This window comes from Oncorhynchus nerka, linkage group LG17 (assembly GCF_034236695.1).
Source record: "Oncorhynchus nerka isolate Pitt River linkage group LG17, Oner_Uvic_2.0, whole genome shotgun sequence".
Taxonomy (NCBI): Eukaryota; Metazoa; Chordata; class Actinopteri; order Salmoniformes; family Salmonidae; genus Oncorhynchus; species Oncorhynchus nerka.
The window spans coordinates 51,291,080-51,310,776 of NC_088412.1; positions in this window are offsets into that span (position 1 = coordinate 51,291,080).

Here is a 19,697-nt window from a genome sequence, read left to right on the forward strand (position 1 = left end):
CGTGCACACACACACACTCGTATCACACGTGCACACACAAAATTTGTTGCAGTTGATTCATCAAATGTTTGGTTAGTTATTTTATTTTTTATTTTGTATAACTTTTTTCAGTGATATTAGTCTTCACATCAGACATCTGATAAAAGCTCTTGTCCTCTTTTAGTAGTCCGTTCACAAAGTCCATTTGCAGTCCTAGAGAGTTACACTACATTAATCACATTCAGTTGGGTTCCAGTGCTATAAACAGCCACATTTATAGACTTATTATTACAGCAATGAACATCATTTATCATTTAAGTATCATAATTATATAACGTTACATAATTATATGAATTATAGAAGTTTTTAACGGAGTGACTCTATAATAACATTAATTATGTTCTATTTTAAAAGGAGAACATTTTGAACGTGAAATTAATATCAGCTGTATTTATCACGAATAACGAAGGGTTTCAAGGTGAGTCCACCCCAATTGATTTCAAACTTCAAAAAGCACTTGAAACCTCCTAAAACATTTTATAACCAGCCTGCGATCTGTTATAAAGCACAAATAAACATATGTCTAGAACAAACCTTTATGAATTAAAATAGTAGGTGAGATACAACATTCTCAGATGAGACATATTAAAGTGAAATGGAATTATTCAAAATATCCTACAGCCATGTTGATGTTGATGAATATAAACATTGTGAAGAGGGATAAACAAGGGAAAAACCTCCTTATATGGAATCCCAGCCACTCCAGGGACTGACTCACTATCATAGAATTAGGAATTCAAATACTTAATCATTTTCTAGGAGCTCTATGCTCACTATAATATCCCATGCAGTGTCACGATGTGGCCAGAGGTGGCGTTGCTGAGGGCTAGTATTAATACTGCATCATCATGCCCTACCTCAGCATGACAACCATGATAATCCACATCTGCCTGAGATTCTGACACATCTGCCTGAGATTCTGTACACTTCTGTTCCTGCATCTCTATGATTGGTCAGTGAGAAGATATAAGATCCATATTTTTGTTAGACCTTTGATACAGTATCTTTACACTGATAATGAGCGTTCAAATCAAACACTGAGGTCCACATTGAGAACACAAACTTTTGGATTCAGTGTTCCTGCATTGCTCAGCATCTCTAGACATTTTCTAACTAGCAGAAATCACAGGTGAGGGGTCATATGTCTATTACACAATTATAAACACACTTACACGCCTGCGGAAAAACTCTACCTTCTCAGAGATTTGAAACGAGAGCGTTCTGTGCGGCCGAGCCAGCTTACCCCTAACAGACAGAGCATACATTAACAAGAACTACTAACAGATGGGGAACAATATAATCTTCATATGGATCCGATTTGGAACAGAACCGAAAGGTTTGTGGTATGTCCTGTTTAAAATAGTGCACATGTCTGGAAATATGCAAGAGTGATAATAACAGAAATGCGTTCTAGGTTATGTGCTATGTTTAGACTGCTCTCTGAAGACATAGTGGGATTTGAGTAAATAGTACATTTGTAGGAACTTTAAAATTAATGTGATAAAGGTACAGTTCAGGGCAAATATATTGGCACCCTTGCACTTTTCTTAAGTAATTCCTGATTTCTTAAAAAAGTAAATAAAATAAAGAAATACTTGGTCATCACACCTTGTTATTGGATTTCTAACCTTGCAGAACCAATTCGATTTTTGTAAACTTAAATAAAAAACTTAAGTCTACAATATTCATTTAGAAAATGAAGACAAATGGCATGGACAAAATGATTGACAGCATAATCAAACCTCCCCACGTTTGATTGTAGAGAGGGTGTTTGGTCGTCAGTAACGACAGCGCTGATCTGTATTGCCAAAGAGATCAGATTTAGTTTAATTGATCGAAATAACATTTTCCCAGGATTTATGCTTGTTTAGGTTTGGTTTTTGAGAAGTTTAATTCAGGGTTTCTTATGTCTCCTACAGCAGAGGGATCCTCCTATTTTTTTTACCAATAACTAAATGAAGCATTCAAGGAAAACAATCGCACTACGTGCGAAATAACCTCATTGCCACAAACTGTTGCCGAACCATCATTGTCATCACCATGGTCACCATCATCGTCATCACCATGGTCACCATCATCGTCATCACCATGGTCACCATCATTGTCATCACCATGGTCACCATCATCGTCATCACCATGGTCACCATCATTGTCATCACCATGGTCACCATCATCGTCGTCGACACCTGAATCCCACTCCTCCTCTTCGCCCTCCTCACCATCATCTTCTCTACTATTAAAGGTGTAAACCCCTCTCTGAACGTGATCATGGTCGATATAGGCCACAGGTGATTAAAGCACTCTGAGTTTGCATGTAAAGCTAAGGCATTCCAGTGTCACTGAAAGGCCTGTTAATAAATCCCTGGCTGATTCACAGCAGTGGCTACACACTCACTATAGTCCCGAGGTGAAGTACACATGTGTTCATGGGCTACATACACTGGGACGTTTTATTTCTCACATACACACTCAGACCCAGTCTCTCTGAGAGCTGGCAAAAGAGGTCTGGGTTACAGACCCGTTGTAGAGGAACATCAAACATCCTCAGAGAGGACAAATACACAAGGGACAGGCTCTGAGGCTTTGATCTGGCTTGGAGAGGTCTGTAACAGTAGCTCTGGTATTTGTATGACTGTGGACATGAGGATGGATAGAGAGACATCCAACAGAGAGACAGAGCAGTAGAGAACTCTGTGAGAGTTTGGACTGGAGTCTGGAGTGAGTTTGTGTGTGTATATTTGTGTGTGTGTGTGTGTGTATTTATGTGTGTGTGTGTGTGTGCATGTGTGTGTGTGTGTGTGTGTTTGTGAGAGAGAGAGAATATCTGGAACCCACAGTCTCAGCTCCCAAGGTTAGACTCAGATGACCAGACCATAAGTTGAAAGGAAGTGTTTTGTGTGTTTGTTTGAGGATGTATAGTAGTTGGTTGTGTGAGAAAGTTCAGTTGTGAAATAGTTCATTAGCATTTTGGCCCAGGTGTAAGCAAGGGTTTGACGCTGTGAGAAAGAGAGTGAGAGAAAGAGGGAGAGAGAAAGCAAAAGAAAGAGAGTTCAGGTATGCAGGTGTGGATAAGTGACAGCTCTTCATTCCTTTCCACTCGACCGATAAGTTACTCATCTTTCACTGTTCACTTCCATTCACCCATCCCTCCCTCCCTGTCGATTGAGTAAACCTATGAGTGTGACATCTGGATTAGCAAAGAAAGAGACCAGTCTCTCTCTCTCTCTCATACCCCCCCCCCGCCCCCCCCCCGCCCCCCGCCCCGCCCCGCCCCTGCCCCCGCCCCGCCCCGCCCTGCCCCCGCCCCGCCCTGCCCCCGCCCCGCCCCCGCCCCGCCCTGCCCCCGCCCCGCCCGGCCCCGCCCTGCCCCCGCCCCGCCCTGCCCCCGCCCCGCCCCGCCCTGCCCCCGCCCGCCCTGCCCTCCTTCCGTGATAATTGTTCTCCATCAGTGCTCATTAAAATTCCTGGGAAAGCTGTGTGGTAAATATTTACGTGATTGAGGACACACTCCACACACTCTAAACACCCTTGAGGAGCGGCGTGGAGGCCAGCAACAGATAACACTAAGTGCCCCAACGCCGCTGCTAACTATTCTGCCTGCCCCTCAGCTCCAGAGAGATTTGTAAATGTGAAGTACTTACTGTCAAGATAACCAGCGCAGGAAGCGAGGGCCAGACTGATGGTGCAGCCAGACAACCATGTGTGTGTGTGTGTGTGTGTGTGTGTGTGTGTGTGTGTGTGTGTGTGTGTGTGATGTGTGTGATGTGTGTGTGTGTGTGTGTGTGTGTGTGTGTGTGTGTGTGTGTGTGTGTGTGTGTGTGTGTGTGTGTGTGTGTGTGTGTGTGTGTGTGTGTGTGTGTGTGTGTGTGTGTGTGTGTGTGTGTGTGTGTGTGTGTGTGTGTGTGTGTGTGTGTGTGTGTGTGTGTGTGTGTGTGTGTGTGTGTGTGTGTGTGTGTGTGTGTGTGTGTGTGTGTGTGTGTGTGTGATGTGTGTGTATGTTTATGTGTGCCGTGAAATGTGAAATGGGCTCCTGAGTGGCGCAGCGGTCTAAGACACTGCATCTCAGTGCAAGAGGCATCACTGCAGTACCTGGTTCAAATCCGGGCTGCAGCACATCTGGCTGTGATTTGGAGTCCCCATAGCGTGGTGCACAATTGGCCCAGCATCGTCCGGGTTTGGTCGTCATTGTAAATATGAGTTTGTTCTTAACTGACTTGCCTAGTTAAATAAAAATAAATGCACGCATGGACATACACTATTTAGACCTGGACTACTGTTCCAGAGGGTCATAGTCTGTTACTGAGAGGGGGGTCACACAGAGAGGAGGATCTCTGCTCTGGTCCTGGACTACTGTTCCAGAGGGTCATATTCTGTTACTGAGAGGGGGGGTCACACAGAGAGGAGGATCTCTGCTCTGGTCCTGGACTACTGTTCCAGAGGGTCATAGTCTGTTACTGAAAGGGGGTCACACAGAGAGGAGGATCTCTGCTCTGGTCCTGGACTACTGTTCCAGAGGGTCATATTCTGTTACTGAGAGGGGGTCACACAGAGAGGAGGATCTCTGCTCTGGTCCTGGACAACTGTTCCAGAGGGTCATAGTCTGTTACTGAGAGGGGGTCACACAGAGAGGAGGATCTCTGCTCTGGTCCTGGACTACTGTTCCAGAGGGTCATAGTCTGTTACTGAGAGGGGGTCACACAGAGAGGAGGATCTCTGCTCTGGTCCTGGACAACTGTTCCAGAGGGTCATAGTCTGTTACTGAGAGGGGGTCACACAGAGAGGAGGATCTCTGCTCTGGTCCTGGACTACTGTTCCAGAGGGTCCCAGAGTCAGCAGAATGCTCTGAGAGATGGAGAAAGAGATGAGGAAAGGGGGAAAGAAACACACAGAGAGGAGGATCTCTGCTCTGGTCCTGCATTCTACTAATCATGGGGACGGGAAACAGATCATACCCAGAGTCAGCAGAATGCTCTGAGAGATGGAGAAAGAGATGAGGAAAGGGGGAAAGAAACACACAGAGAGAGAGAGAGGAAATTGAAAGAGAATAAAGGGAGGGTGAGGGAGAAATTCGGGTAGTCTACATGCTGAGAAGTCAGACACAATATCAAATCAAAGTTTATTGGTCGTGTACACAGATTTGCAGATGTTATCGCAGGTACTGTGAAATGCTTATGTTTCTAGCTCCAATAATGCTGTAATATCTAGCAATACAACAACAATACACGCATTTTATCGGACTCCCGAGTGGTGCAGCAGTCTAAGGCACTGCATCTCAGTGCTAGAGGCGTCACTACAGACCCTGGTTCGATTCCAGGCTGTATCACAACCAGCCGTGATAGGGAGTCCCATAGGGCGGTGCACAATTGGCCCAGCGTTGGCCAGGGTAGGCTGTCATTGTAAATAAGAATTTGTTCTTAACTGACTTGTCTAGTTAAATGAAGGTTTAATAAATAATAATAAAATAAAACATCTGAAATATCAGAATGGAAGTCAAGACAGAACAAAATCTATTGATAAGACAGAGAGTAGTTTTGCCATACATCTATTGATAAGACAGAGAGTAGTTTTGCCATACATCTATTGATAAGACAGAGAGTAGTTTTACCATACATCTATTGATAAGACAGAGAGTAGTTTTGCCATACATCTATTGATAAGACAGAGAGTAGTTTTGCCATACATCTATTGATAAGACAGAGAGTAGTTTTGCCATACATCTATTGATAAGACAGAGAGTAGTTTTGCCATACATCTATTGATAAGACAGAGAGTAGTTTTACATCGAGTTACAGTCAACCAATACTTCCTTGGTAATCGACCCAGTCATCTACAGTGGTGTGTTTTCATGAATGCCAAGGGAATCCAGGCTTCTCCAAATAAGTGACCAATAACACAAAATAATGGATCTTTCATCTCTCTGTGTTTCAATTTGCATGAGGTTGAATGTATCTCACAGGAATAAACATCAGCGCGAGCAAAAAAGCACCCCTCTGTCCCTTTGTGTTGGCTGTTTATCTGATGCGGTCTGGTCAAAAAAAGAATGACATTGTTGCCTTCATAGAATTGAATGCAACTGAAACCAGCAAGCATTTGGCTTCCATTGATTAAAAAAAGTATAATATAATAGCCAATCAGCGTTGAGCTAAACTGATTAAGGACAACTGTGATTGGTTCTGGTGCACAAAAAAAGTGTCAAAGGAAGCCAGTTTGGATTTGACTTCACTCCAATCATATCACATCGAGAACCGAACATCATTGACAGAAACAACTTGACTTGTTTCATCTAATTGTGTTGTTGTCCGAGGGTGGCTGGCTAGCTAGCTAAAATCATCCTTTTCCTAAATTTGCCATTGATGGAGATAGGGATTTGGACATGTGGTTTTAGTTAATTCTCTGTACTGTCCAATGATTATAAAGGTGATTCTTATCCAACCATAAATCCATACATTATGGACAATGTTCATGCGTCCAGAGGAGTCAAATTTCATTGCTATTGTACATATTTTTCCCATCTTGAAAGTTCATCTGCTCAAAGTAAAGTTCTTTGTGTTATTTATGAGGAATAATGTGTAAATCCCCGTTCTTTTGTTGTTGTAGAATTTGTCCACACAATTAAACTGACATTGAAAAACAGGATCAAGAGAAGAATGTCTTATTGTAATTTCATCTGTTTATTATCTCTTTTCCCAGAATGTCCCAGATGTAAAATCCCTTTTGGGGGACAGCCTTGTAGAATCAACTAAAAAGGGGATGAACTAATCTGGTTTAAAACTTAAAATAAGACTATAAGATACATTTTCATATAGAAATACATTTGGGAGATGTATAAGTGGTTTTGTGTACTCAGTAATTGGATTATTGGGCAGGGGAGAGGAGAGTAGAGAGGGAACAATGGATATATGTGGATATTGTGTGTTTGGTATGTTTTGTCTCTATTTCCTCCTTTATTTGTTTTGAATTATTATTAGCACAAGCTCTATTTAAATTACATTTAGTCAGCATTACATATTACAAATGTATTGTCATGTTTTGTATATTTGACTTCATCCTATGGTACGACAGGCAATTTGTTTACTCATCTTTATTTATGGTCAGTTGACAGAATAAATGTTCTAAATTTAACATAGTTTCATGGAATGTGAAGTCTATGGCACACATAATTAATTACCTAAAGAAACCAAATGTGACATAGATTGTTGCAAGAAATTCAGTTAATGCAACAAGACATGGATACAATTTAAATAGATTGGGATGGAGAAATACACTATATATACAAAAGTATGTGGACACATCCTCAAATTAGTGGATTCAGTTATTTCAGCCACACCCATTGCTGACAGTTGTATAATATCGAGCACACAGCCATGCAATCTCCATAGACAAACATTGGCAGTGGAATGGCCTTATTGATGAGCTCAGTGGCATTCAACATGGCACTGTCATAGGATGCCACATTTCCAACAAGTCAGTTCATCAACTTTCTTCCCTGCTAGAGCTGCCCTGGTCAACTGTATGTGCTGCTATTGGGAAATGGAAACGGATAGGAGCGACAATGGCTCATCCAAAGTGGAAGGCCACATTAGCTCACAGAACGGTGAGTGCTGAATCACGTGCTGTGTAAAGATCATCTGTCCTCGGGTACAACACTGAACACTGAGTTCCAAACGGCCTCTGGAAGCAACTTCAGCACTAGAACTGTATGTCGGGAACGCCTGGTTTTCCATGGCCGAGCAGGCGCTTATGGTACTTTATTATTAACTGAAACAGTTGAAATGAACAAATTAACATTCTTTCATTTCTACCAACATTTGTATAAACCCAAAACTTCTGGTACCAAGAAAGACCTATAACATATTTTGGGATCATGGTATTGTGAATGGAACTACTGCTGAGGCAATTATCACACTCATTTCTAAAGGGGGAAAGACCTGTCTCAATGCTCCAACTATAGACCAATCGCTTTACTGTTGATTTTAAGATACTTAAAATATTATTAGCAAACCGACTTAGGAAAGTTACTCATCCATTGATTTCAACTGGCCAAAAAATGATTACAAAAATCACCTGGCATCTAGAATGTATGCATTCTTAAATGAAAAAAAAACAAGGGGACTACACCTTCCCTTAAGAGAGAAATGGGGTAAAGATTTGAAGATGAATATACAAGAAATTGAATGGAAAAAGTTGTGGAAAAACTGCTTGAAAATGTGCAGAGAGTCTAACACACAAACGGTTCAGAATAATAGATACTGAACAAAAATATAAACGCAACAATTTATAACGGCTTTACTGAGTTATAGTTCGATATAAGGAAATCAGTGAATTGATAATAAATAAATTAGGCCTTAATATATGGATTTCACATGACTGGGCAGAGGCCCAGCCATCGGTGGGCCTGGGAGGACATAGGCCCACCCACTTGGGAACCAGGCCCAGCCAATCAGAATGAGTTTTTCCCCACAAAACAGAACGTTTGGTCTCAGATGATCCTGCAGGTTAAAGAAGTCGGATGTGGTTTTTTTGCACAGGTGTGTTTACACGTGGTCTGCGGTTGTGAGGCCGGTTGGACGTACTGACAAATTCTCTAAAACGACCTTGGAGTCGGCTTATGGTAGAGAAATTAACATTCAATTCTCTGGCAACAGCTTTGGTGGAGATTCCTGAAGTCAGCAGGCCAATTGCACGCTCCCTCAACACTTGAGACATCTGTGGCATTGTGTTGTGTGACAAAACTGCACCTTTTAGAGTGGCCTTTTATTGTCCCCAGCACAAGGTGCACCTGTGTAATGATCATGCTGTTTAATCAGCTTCTTGATAATAATAACAATGCCACACCTGTCAGGTGGATGGATTATCTTGGCCAAGGAGAAATGTTCACTAACAGGGATATGAACAAATGTAATCACAACATTTGGGAGATATACGCTTCTTGTGCATATGGAAAACATCCAGGGTCTTACATTTCAGCTTATGAAACATGGAATTATATTATATTTTTTGTTCCGTATATGTTCTATACCATTAGTTAATTAATTATATTATATTTTTGTTCTATACCATTAGCACAAGGTGCACCTGTTTAATTCTCATGTTGTTTAATCAGCTTCTTGATATGCCACACCTGTCAGGTGGATGAAATATCTTGGCAATGGAGAAATGCTCACTAACAGGGATGTAAACACCTTTTTGCACAACATTTTAGAGAAATAAGCTTTTTGTGCATATGGAACATTTTATATCAGCTCATGAAACATGGTTCTAACATTTTACATGTTGCTTTTATATTTTTGTTCAGTATAATTAATATATGTTACTGGACTCCCTCTAAAATGTACAATCAAAATGTATAACCAATAACAAATGTTGGAGATGTATATCAGATGATGCTGGGCTTGTTCATATGTTGGTCAAGTATCCTAAATTGGAAACATATTGGAAAATAATACTCTGTCTATTTCAAGGAGCAATAGAAAATGGACTACAGACAAATGCAGCCTCTATGTTTCTGGGAATGAACCTCCCAGAAAATACACCAACTGCTTCCATGCCCCGGTCACTAACTCTCATTTTACTCTCATTAGAAAGAGCAGTCACTCTTGCAGAATGGCTCAAACTGTCAATGAACAAATGAAATAAATGATTGCTCAGTGTAAATGGAAATTAATTGTTATTACATACGACAAGGAAGAACAATGGGAATATGGAAAAAAATGACCAAGTTTGAAGTTGTCTTGGAGTGAACGAAAACGGTGGAAGATTTTCTTTATAATATGTAATTTATACTAATCATGGGTATTGATACAAAATTGTTGATACAAAATCGATATACCAATCAATAATATGTACATTTATAATAATGTACATAATCAAAAACTGCTGACATTGTTATCATGACTCTAACTTTACCATTTCATAATATGAATGACCTATTTATTTATTGTTCTTGAAATTTCATTGCAGCCCAACCATATATACAACATTTGTGTTTACGTTTTTTGTTAGGATGTAATTGTCATATACAAAGAAAAGGAACGTATGGAAATGTGAGTCAAAATAGGAGGAGAAGAGAGAACAACCTTGTCATGTGTTTACAGGTGTGTTTTGTTTGTGGTTGTTTGGTTAGTGTGATTGTGATTGTGATTGTTGTGTTGTATAGAAATGATTCATACAAAGTAATAATACATTTCATACATTGTGCCCGTGTTCTGAGAGGATGGAAGTTCAATATGTAGCTAGATGTAGAAGGCCAACGTTAATGCGCACACACACACACACACACACACACACACACACACACACACACACACACACACACACACACACACACACACACACACACACACACACACACACACACACACACACACCAGAACCATGGAAAGCCACATCATATTTAGCTTACATTGATTGGACGAAATCATTTTTGGTATATTTTAGTTATCAGTGTATTAGACTAATAAGCATAGGTGATTTTATGATGTTGAAATGTTGAAGTTGAAATGGTGCTGGAAGAGTGGTGCTGGAAGAGTGGTGCTGGAAGACTGGTGCTGGAAGACTGGTGCTGGAAGACTGGTGCTGGAAGAGTGATGCTGGAAGACTGGTGCTGGAAGACTGGTGCTGGAAGACTGGTGCTGGAAGAGTGGTGCTGGAATACTGGTGCTGGAAGACTGGTGCTGGAAGAGTGGTGCTGGAATACTGGTGCTGGAAGACTGGTGCTGGAGGAGTGGTGCTGGAAGAGTGATGCTGGAATAGTGGTGCTGGAATAGTGGTGCTGGAATAGTGGTGCTGGAATAGTGGAGGCAGCTCCTGTTTTCTTTGCGACTTGCGGTAACTGCGGTTCTAAATCAATAGTTGTTTAGTGGTCCGAAAATGTCAGAAACATGAACTTGCTTGAGTAGGTTATGTAACTGTTTGTTACATGCGACATGCTTTGTGGACTTCACAGGACAGATGTTGCTCTCCGGTTTTGTGATAAAACAAAGGTGTGTTTGAATTTATTCTGCCACTGTCTTCTTATTGTCTCGGCCTTTATAGGTCTATAAATCATGGTCAAAATGCATAGGAACTAACAGGTTATAGAGCAAACAACACAATTATCACAACACATAGTGTAACGGGATTCTTCCTGGGAAGGAGAGGCGGACCAAAATGCAACGTGGTTGAAGTTCATGTTTTTTAATAAGAAAACTAAACATGAACATAATACAAAACAATAAACGTGGAAAAACCAAAACAGCCCTATCTGGTGCAACAAACACAAAGACAGGAAACAACCACCCACAAAACCTAACACAAAACAGGCTACCTAAATATGGTTCCCAATCAGAGACAATGACTAACACCTGCCTCTGATTGAGAACCATATCAGGCCAAACATAGAAATAGACAAACTAGACACACAACATAGAATGCCCACTCAGATCACACCCTGACCAAACAAAACATAGAAACATACAAACACACATAGATTGTAATATGGCTTGGCTTCCCCAGTGATTTTATTCACGCACCGCTACTCCTTGTCTAATGGCTAACAAGCTTCTCAGTAATGATCAATTAGCGGATATTGCAACTATTGAATCAGAACCAAAATGAATCAACCAAAGAGTCTCCTGTTTCTATAAAGAATTGTACATCTCTGATTGCAAATCCACACCAAGCCAGTTTGAGTCATTTAAAAAAGATATAAGAACTCCTCTTCTCAACTGAGGAAGCCAGCTTGCTGGGAGCCCATATCTCCATGAACTTAAAAGGGCATTGGATAACATTAATAAAGGCAAATCACCTGGTTATGTCTATTGGAACCACTGCTACTTGAAATTATTAACAGAGCCGTTTACAAAGGTTCATTTGGAAGGGATGTAAACACAGCACTAATTTAGCTTTTATTAAGGTGATATGATCCTTGACTAGCCTCTCAAAGCACTTCATGATGACAGAAGTGAGTGCTAAGTGGCGATAGTCATTTAGTTCAGTTACCTTTGCCTTCTTGGGTACAAGAACAATGGTGGCCATCTTGAAGCATGTGGGGACAGCAGACTGGGATAGGGAGAGATTGAGTATGTCCATAAACACTTCATTTTGCTTGTCGCCCTCTCACTTTGATAAACACAGATACTAGTTAAAAAAATTGTCGCCCAATCTTGAAACTTACTTACCCAAATTGGTAGATCTGGACCAAAGCGGGTTTGTTAGAAAACGATTATCCTCACATAACCTCCGTCATCTATTACATATCTTACACTAAAAAAGTATGTGGACACCTGCTCGTCAAACATCTCATTCCAAAATCATTAATATGGAGTTGGTCCCCCCTTTGCTGCTAGGAAGAGTGGAGATGTTGGAAGGTTGCTGCGGGGACTTGCTTCCATTCAGCCACAAGAGCATTAATGTGGTTGGGCACGGATATTGGGCGATTACGCCTGGTTGCAGTCGGCATTCCATTTCATCCGAAGGTGTTTGATGGGGTTGAGATCAGAGCTCTGTGCAGACCAGTCAAGTTTGACAAACCATTTCTGTATGGACCTCGCTTTGTGCACGGGGGAACTGTCATGTTGAAATAGGAAAAGGCCTTCCCCAAACTGTTGCCACAAACTTGGAAGCACAGAATAATCTAGAACGTCATTGCATGCTGTAGCGTTAAGGTTTCCATTCACTGGAACTAAGGGGCCTAGACCGAAAAACAGCCCAGACACTTATTTCTCCTGCACTAAACTTTACAGTTGGCACTATGCATTAGGGCAGGTAGCGCTCTTCTGGCATTAGCCATACCCAGATTAGTCCATCAGACTGCCAGATGAAGAAACGTTATTCATCAGTCCAGAGAACGTGTTTCCACTATGTCAGAGGCCAATGGCGGTGAGCTTTACACAACTCTAGCCGATCCTTGGCATTGTGCATGGTGATTTTAGGCTTGTGTGGCTGCTCGGCCATAGAAACCGATTTCATGGAGCTCCCGACAAACAGTTATTGTGCTGACGTTGCTGCCAGAGGCAGTTTGGAACTTGGTAATGTTAGTTGCAACCGAGGACAGATGATGTTTATAGACTACGTAGTTCAGCACGCTGCGGTTCTGTTCTCTGATGTGAGCTTGTGTGGCCTACTACTTCGGGTTGAGCCATTGTTGCTCCGAAACGTTTCTACTTCACAATAACAACACTTACAGTTGACCAGGGCAGCTCTAGCAGGTCAGAAATTAGACACACTGACTCAAGATGGCGCCGACAGAGAGGGCTGCCTAGCTTCTAGTCCTTAGGAAACCTTGCAGTACTTCGTTTTTTTATGTGTCATTTCTTACATTGTTAGCCCAGAATATCTTAAGTGTTATTACATACAACAAGGAAGAACTATTGGATATCAGACTAACGCCAATTTACCAGCACTACGACAAGGAATATAACTTTCCCAAAGCAGATCCTTTGTCCGAACCATTCATGGCATTTGAACTGATTCCAGAGGCTGACCCAAAACAACGCCGCCAGAGAAGAGGTAGACAGAGCGGTCTTCTGGTCAGACTTCAGAGGCGCACACACCACCCACCGCTTCCGAGTATATTGCTTGCTGGCGTCCAGGCTCTAGTTAACAAGGTAGATGAAATTAGGGCAAGGGTTAATTTCCAGAGAGACATCAGGGATTGTAACATACTCTGTTTCACGGAAACATAGCTCTCTCGGGATATGCTGTCGGAGTTGGTACAGCCACCTAGATTATTTGTTCATTGTAGTGACAGGAATAAACATCTCTGAGAAGAAGAAGGGTGTGGGTGTATGTTTCATTATGGTGTAATTGTAACATACAGGAACTCAAGTCCTTCTTTTCACATGACCTAGAATTGCTCACAATCAAATGCCGACCGTATTATCTCCCAAAGGAATTCTCCTCTGTTATTGTCACAGCCGTGTATATCGCCCCTCAAGCCGATACCACGACAGCCCTCAAGGAACTTCACTGGACTTTATGCAAACTGGAAACCATATAACCTGAGGCTGCATTTATTGCAACTGGGGATTTTAACAAAGCAAATTTGAGAACAAGGCTACCTACATTTTATAAGCATATTGACTGTAGCACTTGTGCTGGTAAAACACTGGATCACTGCTACTCTAACTCCGCAAAGAATACAAGGCCCTCCCCCGCCCACCTTTCAGCAAATCTGACCACGACTCAATTTTTCTCCTTCCTTCCTATAGGCAGAAACTCAAACAGGATGTACGCGTGCAAAGGACTATCCAACGCTGGTCTGACCAATCCGATTCCACGCTTCAAGATTATTTTGATCACCGCGGATTGGGAAATGTTCCTGGAAGCCTCAGAGAATAACATCGATCTATACGCTGACTCTGTGAGTGAGTTTATAAGGAAGTTTATAGGAGATGTTGTACCCACTGTGACTATTAAAACCTACCCTAACCAGAAACCGTGTATAGATGGCGGCATTCTCACAAAACTGAAAGAGCTAACCATCGCATTTAACCATGGAAAGTTGACTGGGAATATTGCCTTATACAAACAGTGTAATTATTCCCTCCGCAAGGCACTCAAACGAATGAAATGACAGTAAAGATACAGAGTGGAGTCGCTATTCAATGGCTCAGACACAAGACGTATGTGGTCTACAGACAATCAAGGATCTGCCAAAGGAAAACCAGCCAAGTCACGGACACCGACACCTTGCTTCCATCAAACTAAACCTTACTTTGCCTGCTTTGCGGATAATACACCGCCACCGACGCGGCCTTCTACCAAGGACTGTGAGCTCTCCTTCTCCATGGCCGACGTGAGTAACACATTTGAACGTGTTAACCCTCGCAAGGCTTCCGGCCCAGACGGTATCCCTAGCCGCGTCCTCAGAGCATGCAGACCAGCTGGCTGGTGTGTTTACGGACATATTCAATCTCTTCCTATCCCAGTCTGCTGTCCCCACATGCTTCAAGATGGCCACCGTTGTTCCTGTAACCAAGAAGGAAAAGATAACTAAATGATTATCACCCAATAGCACTCACTACTGTAATCATGAAGTGCTTTGAGAGGCTAGTCCAGGATCAACCTCTCACTCAAAGTCAACAAAAAAAAGGAGATGATTGTGTACTTCAGGAAACAGCACCCCCCCTATCCTCACTGAATGGACCCAAGTAGAGAAGGTGGAAAGTTTTAAGTTCTTTGGCGTACACATCACGGACAAACTGAAATAGTCCACCCACACAAACAATGTGATGAAGAAAGCGCCTCTTCAACATCCTGTCTGCCTGGTTCGGCAACTGCACCGCCCACAACCGCAAGGCTCTCCAGAGGGTGGTGCGGTCTGCTCAAGGCATCACCTGGGGCAAACTACTGTACCTGCCCTCCAGGACATCTACGTCACCCGATGTCACAGGAAGGCCAAAAATATCATCAAGACCCGAGCCATTGCCTGTTCACCCCGCTACCATCCAGAAGGCGAGGTCAGTACATCAAAGCTGGGACCGAGAGACTGAAAAATATTTTCTATCTCAAGGCCATCAGACTGTTAAACAGCCATCACTAATACAGAGAGGCTGCTACCTACATACAGACTTGAAATCATTGGCCACTCGGTTCACTAGTTACTTTAATCATGCTTACATATCTTGCATTACTCATCTCGTATGTATATACTGTGTTTTATACCATCTATTGCATCTTGCCTGTGCCGCTCTGCCATTGCTCACCGATATATTTACAGTTGAAGTCGGAAGGTAACATACACATTAGCTAAATATATTTGAACTCAGTTATCACAATACCTGACAATTAATCAGAGTAAATATACCCTGTCTTAGGTCAGGTAGGATCACCACATTATTTTAAGAATGTGAAATTTCAGAATAATAGTAGAATGCGTCTCCTTCCTGAGCGGTATAACGGCTGTGTGGTCCCATGGTGTTTATACTTGCGTACTATTGTTTGTACAGATGAACGTGGTACCTTCAGGAGTTTGTAAATTGCTCCCAAGGATGAACCAGACTTTTTCTGAGGTCTTGTCTGATTTCTTTTGATTTTCCCATGATGTCAAGCAAAGAGGCACTGAGTTTGAAGGTAGGCTTTGAAATACATCCACAGGTACACCTCCAATTGACTCAAATTATGTCAATTGGCTTATCAGAAGGTTCTAAAGCCATGGCATACTTTTCTGGAATTTTCCAAGCTGTTTAAAGGCACAGTCAGTGCCTAAGTGAAATAATCTGTCTGTAAACAATTGTTGGAAAAATGACTTGTGCCTTGCACAAAGTAGATGTCCTAACTGACTTGGCAAATCAACTGTATGTATATATTATTTTTCCATTCCTTTACTTTGATTTGTGTGTTAGATATTGCTGCACTGTCGTAACTTCAAGCACATACATTTCCCTTCTCGACCAATAACATCTGCTAACCATGTGTATGTGACCAATAACATCTGCTAACCATGTGATGTGACCAATAACATCTGCTAACCATGTGACCAATAACATCTGCTAACCATGTGACCAATAACATCTGCTAACCATGTGACCAATAACATCTGCTAACCATGTGACCAATAACATCTGCTAACCATGTGACCAATAACATCTGCTAACCATGTGTATGTGACCAATAACATCTGCTAACCATGTGACCAATAACATCTGCTAACCATGTGACCAATAACATCTGCTAACCATGTGACCAATAACATCTGCTAACCATGTGGATGTGACCAATAACATCTGATAACCATGTGACCAATAACATCTGCTAACCATGTGACCAATAACATCTGCTAACCATGTGACCAATAACATCTGCTAACCATGTGACCAATAACATCTGCTAACCATGTGACCAATAACATCTGCTAACCATGTGTATGTGACCAATAACATCTGCTAACCATGTGACCAATAACATCTGCTAACCATGTGACCAATAACATCTGCTAACCATGTGACCAATAACATCTGATAACCATGTGACCAATAACATCTGCTAACCATGTGACCAATAACATCTGCTAACCATGTGGATGTGACCAATAACATCTTTCTAGGGAGTTTTTCCTAGCCACCGTGCTTTTACACCTGCATTGTTTGCTGTTTGGGGTTTTAGGCTGGGTTTCTGTACAGCACTTTGAGATATCAGCTGATGTACGAAGGGCTATATAAATAAATTTGATTTGATTTGATTTGATTTGATCTGATAACCATGTGACCAATAACATCTGCTAACCATGTGACCAATAACATCTGCTGACCATGTGTATGTGACCAATAACATCTGCTAACCATGTGGATGTGACCAATAACATCTGCTAACCATGTGACCAATAACATCTGCTAACCATGTGGATGTGACCAATAACATCTGTTAACCATGTGACCAATAACATCTGTTAACCATGTGACCAATAACATCTGCTAACCATGTGGATGTGACCAATAACATCCGCTAACCATGTGACCAATAACATCTGTTAACCATGTGTATGTGACCAATAACATCTGTTAACCATGTGACCAATAACATCTGCTAACCATGTGACCAATAACATCTGCTAACCATGTGACCAATAACATCTGCTAACCATGTGACCAATAACATCTGCTAACCATGTGACCAATAACATCTGCTAACCATGTGTATGTGACCAATAACATCTGTTAACCATGTGACCAATAACATCTGCTAACCATGTGACCAATAACATCTGCTAACCATGTGACCAATAACATCTGCTAACCATGTGACCAATAACATCTGCTAACCATGTGACCAATAACATCTGCTAACCATGTGACCAATAACATCTGCTAACCATGTCACCAATAACATCTGCTAACCATGTGACCAATAACATCTGCTAACCATGTGACCAATAACATCTGCTAACCATGTGACCAATAACATCTGCTAACCATGTGTATGTGACCAATAACATCTGCTAACCATGTGTATGTGACCAATAACATCTGCTAACCACGTGTATGTGACCAATAACATCTGCTAACCATGTGTATGTGACCAATAAAATTTGATTTGAAAGTTGGCCTTTGACGGTGTCACGCTGAAAGTCACTGATCTCTTCAATTCAGGCCATTCTACTGTCAATGTTTGTCAATGGAGATTGCATGGCGGTGTGCTTGATTGTTGTTATACCTGTCAGCAATGGGTGTGGCTGAAATAGCCAAATGCACTAATTTGAAGGGATGTTCACATACATTTGGCCATGTAGTGTACATTCTTCATCAGAAACTAAAACTTATTTGGCAGTTCTATCTATCTATTTTGATAGACTAGAATTGTCATATATTGGGTCGGTTTTGGAACTTATGGGTCTTGGCTCCAATTTCATTAATATAATTAAAACACTATTTGCCAATCCCTCAGCCATAGTAATAACAGGCAGTACCTGCTCTGTTCCGTTCAGAATAATTAGAAGTAGCGGGCAAGGTGACCCCATTTCACCTATGCTATTTTTATTGTCTTTCGAGCACCTCGCCCAGGCATTTCGACTATCGAAAAAAACTACACCACTATCTCTCAATTCTACTGACCACATCATTTCATCATTTCATTTCAACATAAACGCTGTTGATATCTTACTTTATCGAGACAATGTATATCAATTCCTCCCAAAAACTCTGAAGATCATAGACAAATGAATTTCTATCTCATGTTATAAAATGAAATCTAACCAAATCTGCCCAACTGCCTCTCAAGACCCCGATGGTGTCACACCCTGATAATTTTCACCTGACCTTGTGCTTGTCTCCCCCCTACAGGTGTAGCCCATCTTCCCCATTATCCCCTGAGTACCTATATCTGTGTTCTATGTTTGTCTGTTTCTAGTTAATCTTGTTTGTCAAGTCAACCAGCGGTTTCTCTCAGCTCCTGGTTTTCCCAGGCTCACCCTCCTGGTTTGATCCTTGCCTGTTCTGACTCTGAGCCCGCCTTCCTGACCCCTCTGCCTGCCCCTGACCCTGAGCCTGCCTGCCGTCCTGCCCCTGTTGCTGTAATAAACATTGTTACTTCAACACAGTCTGCATTTGGTTCTTACCTGAAACCTGATAGATGGAGGACTCCATCTCCACTTTTTTGAAACGCTATTAGCACGCACCGCTAACTAGCTAGCCATTTCACACCAGTTACATCAGCATGAAGGTGAATGTACACGGCTGTAACAATAACAGCCTTAAATGATTTCGTAGATAACGGGGTCTGCATTTGATGGTGAGGTATTCCAGATCAGGAAAACAAAAGGACTTGATTTCCTGTATGTTGCGACCATCACACCATGAGCTATTACTCATGAAACATACCCCTCTGCTTTTATTGTCCCCAGATAGTTCATTATTCCTGTCTACACGATGGACAGAGAACCCGGTGGGTTGGATGGAAGGAGACAAAATCGAGGAAGAAGGCCACGTTTCCGTAAAACAGATTAGGTTGCAGTCCCTTATGTCTCTATGAAAGACATCAGCCGGCTTTCCGTCCTCTCCTCCGCACGAGCACATTGTGTGTGAATAAAGATTTTGTGTGATTCTATCACGACAACATGTTTGTCTGATACTGTGGTGTGTTGCCTAGGTGTGTGTGTGTGTGTGTGTGTGTGTGTGTGTGTGTGTGTGTGTGTGTGTGTGTGTGTGTGTGTGTGTGTGTGGACAAAGTCCTCAGAAGTACCC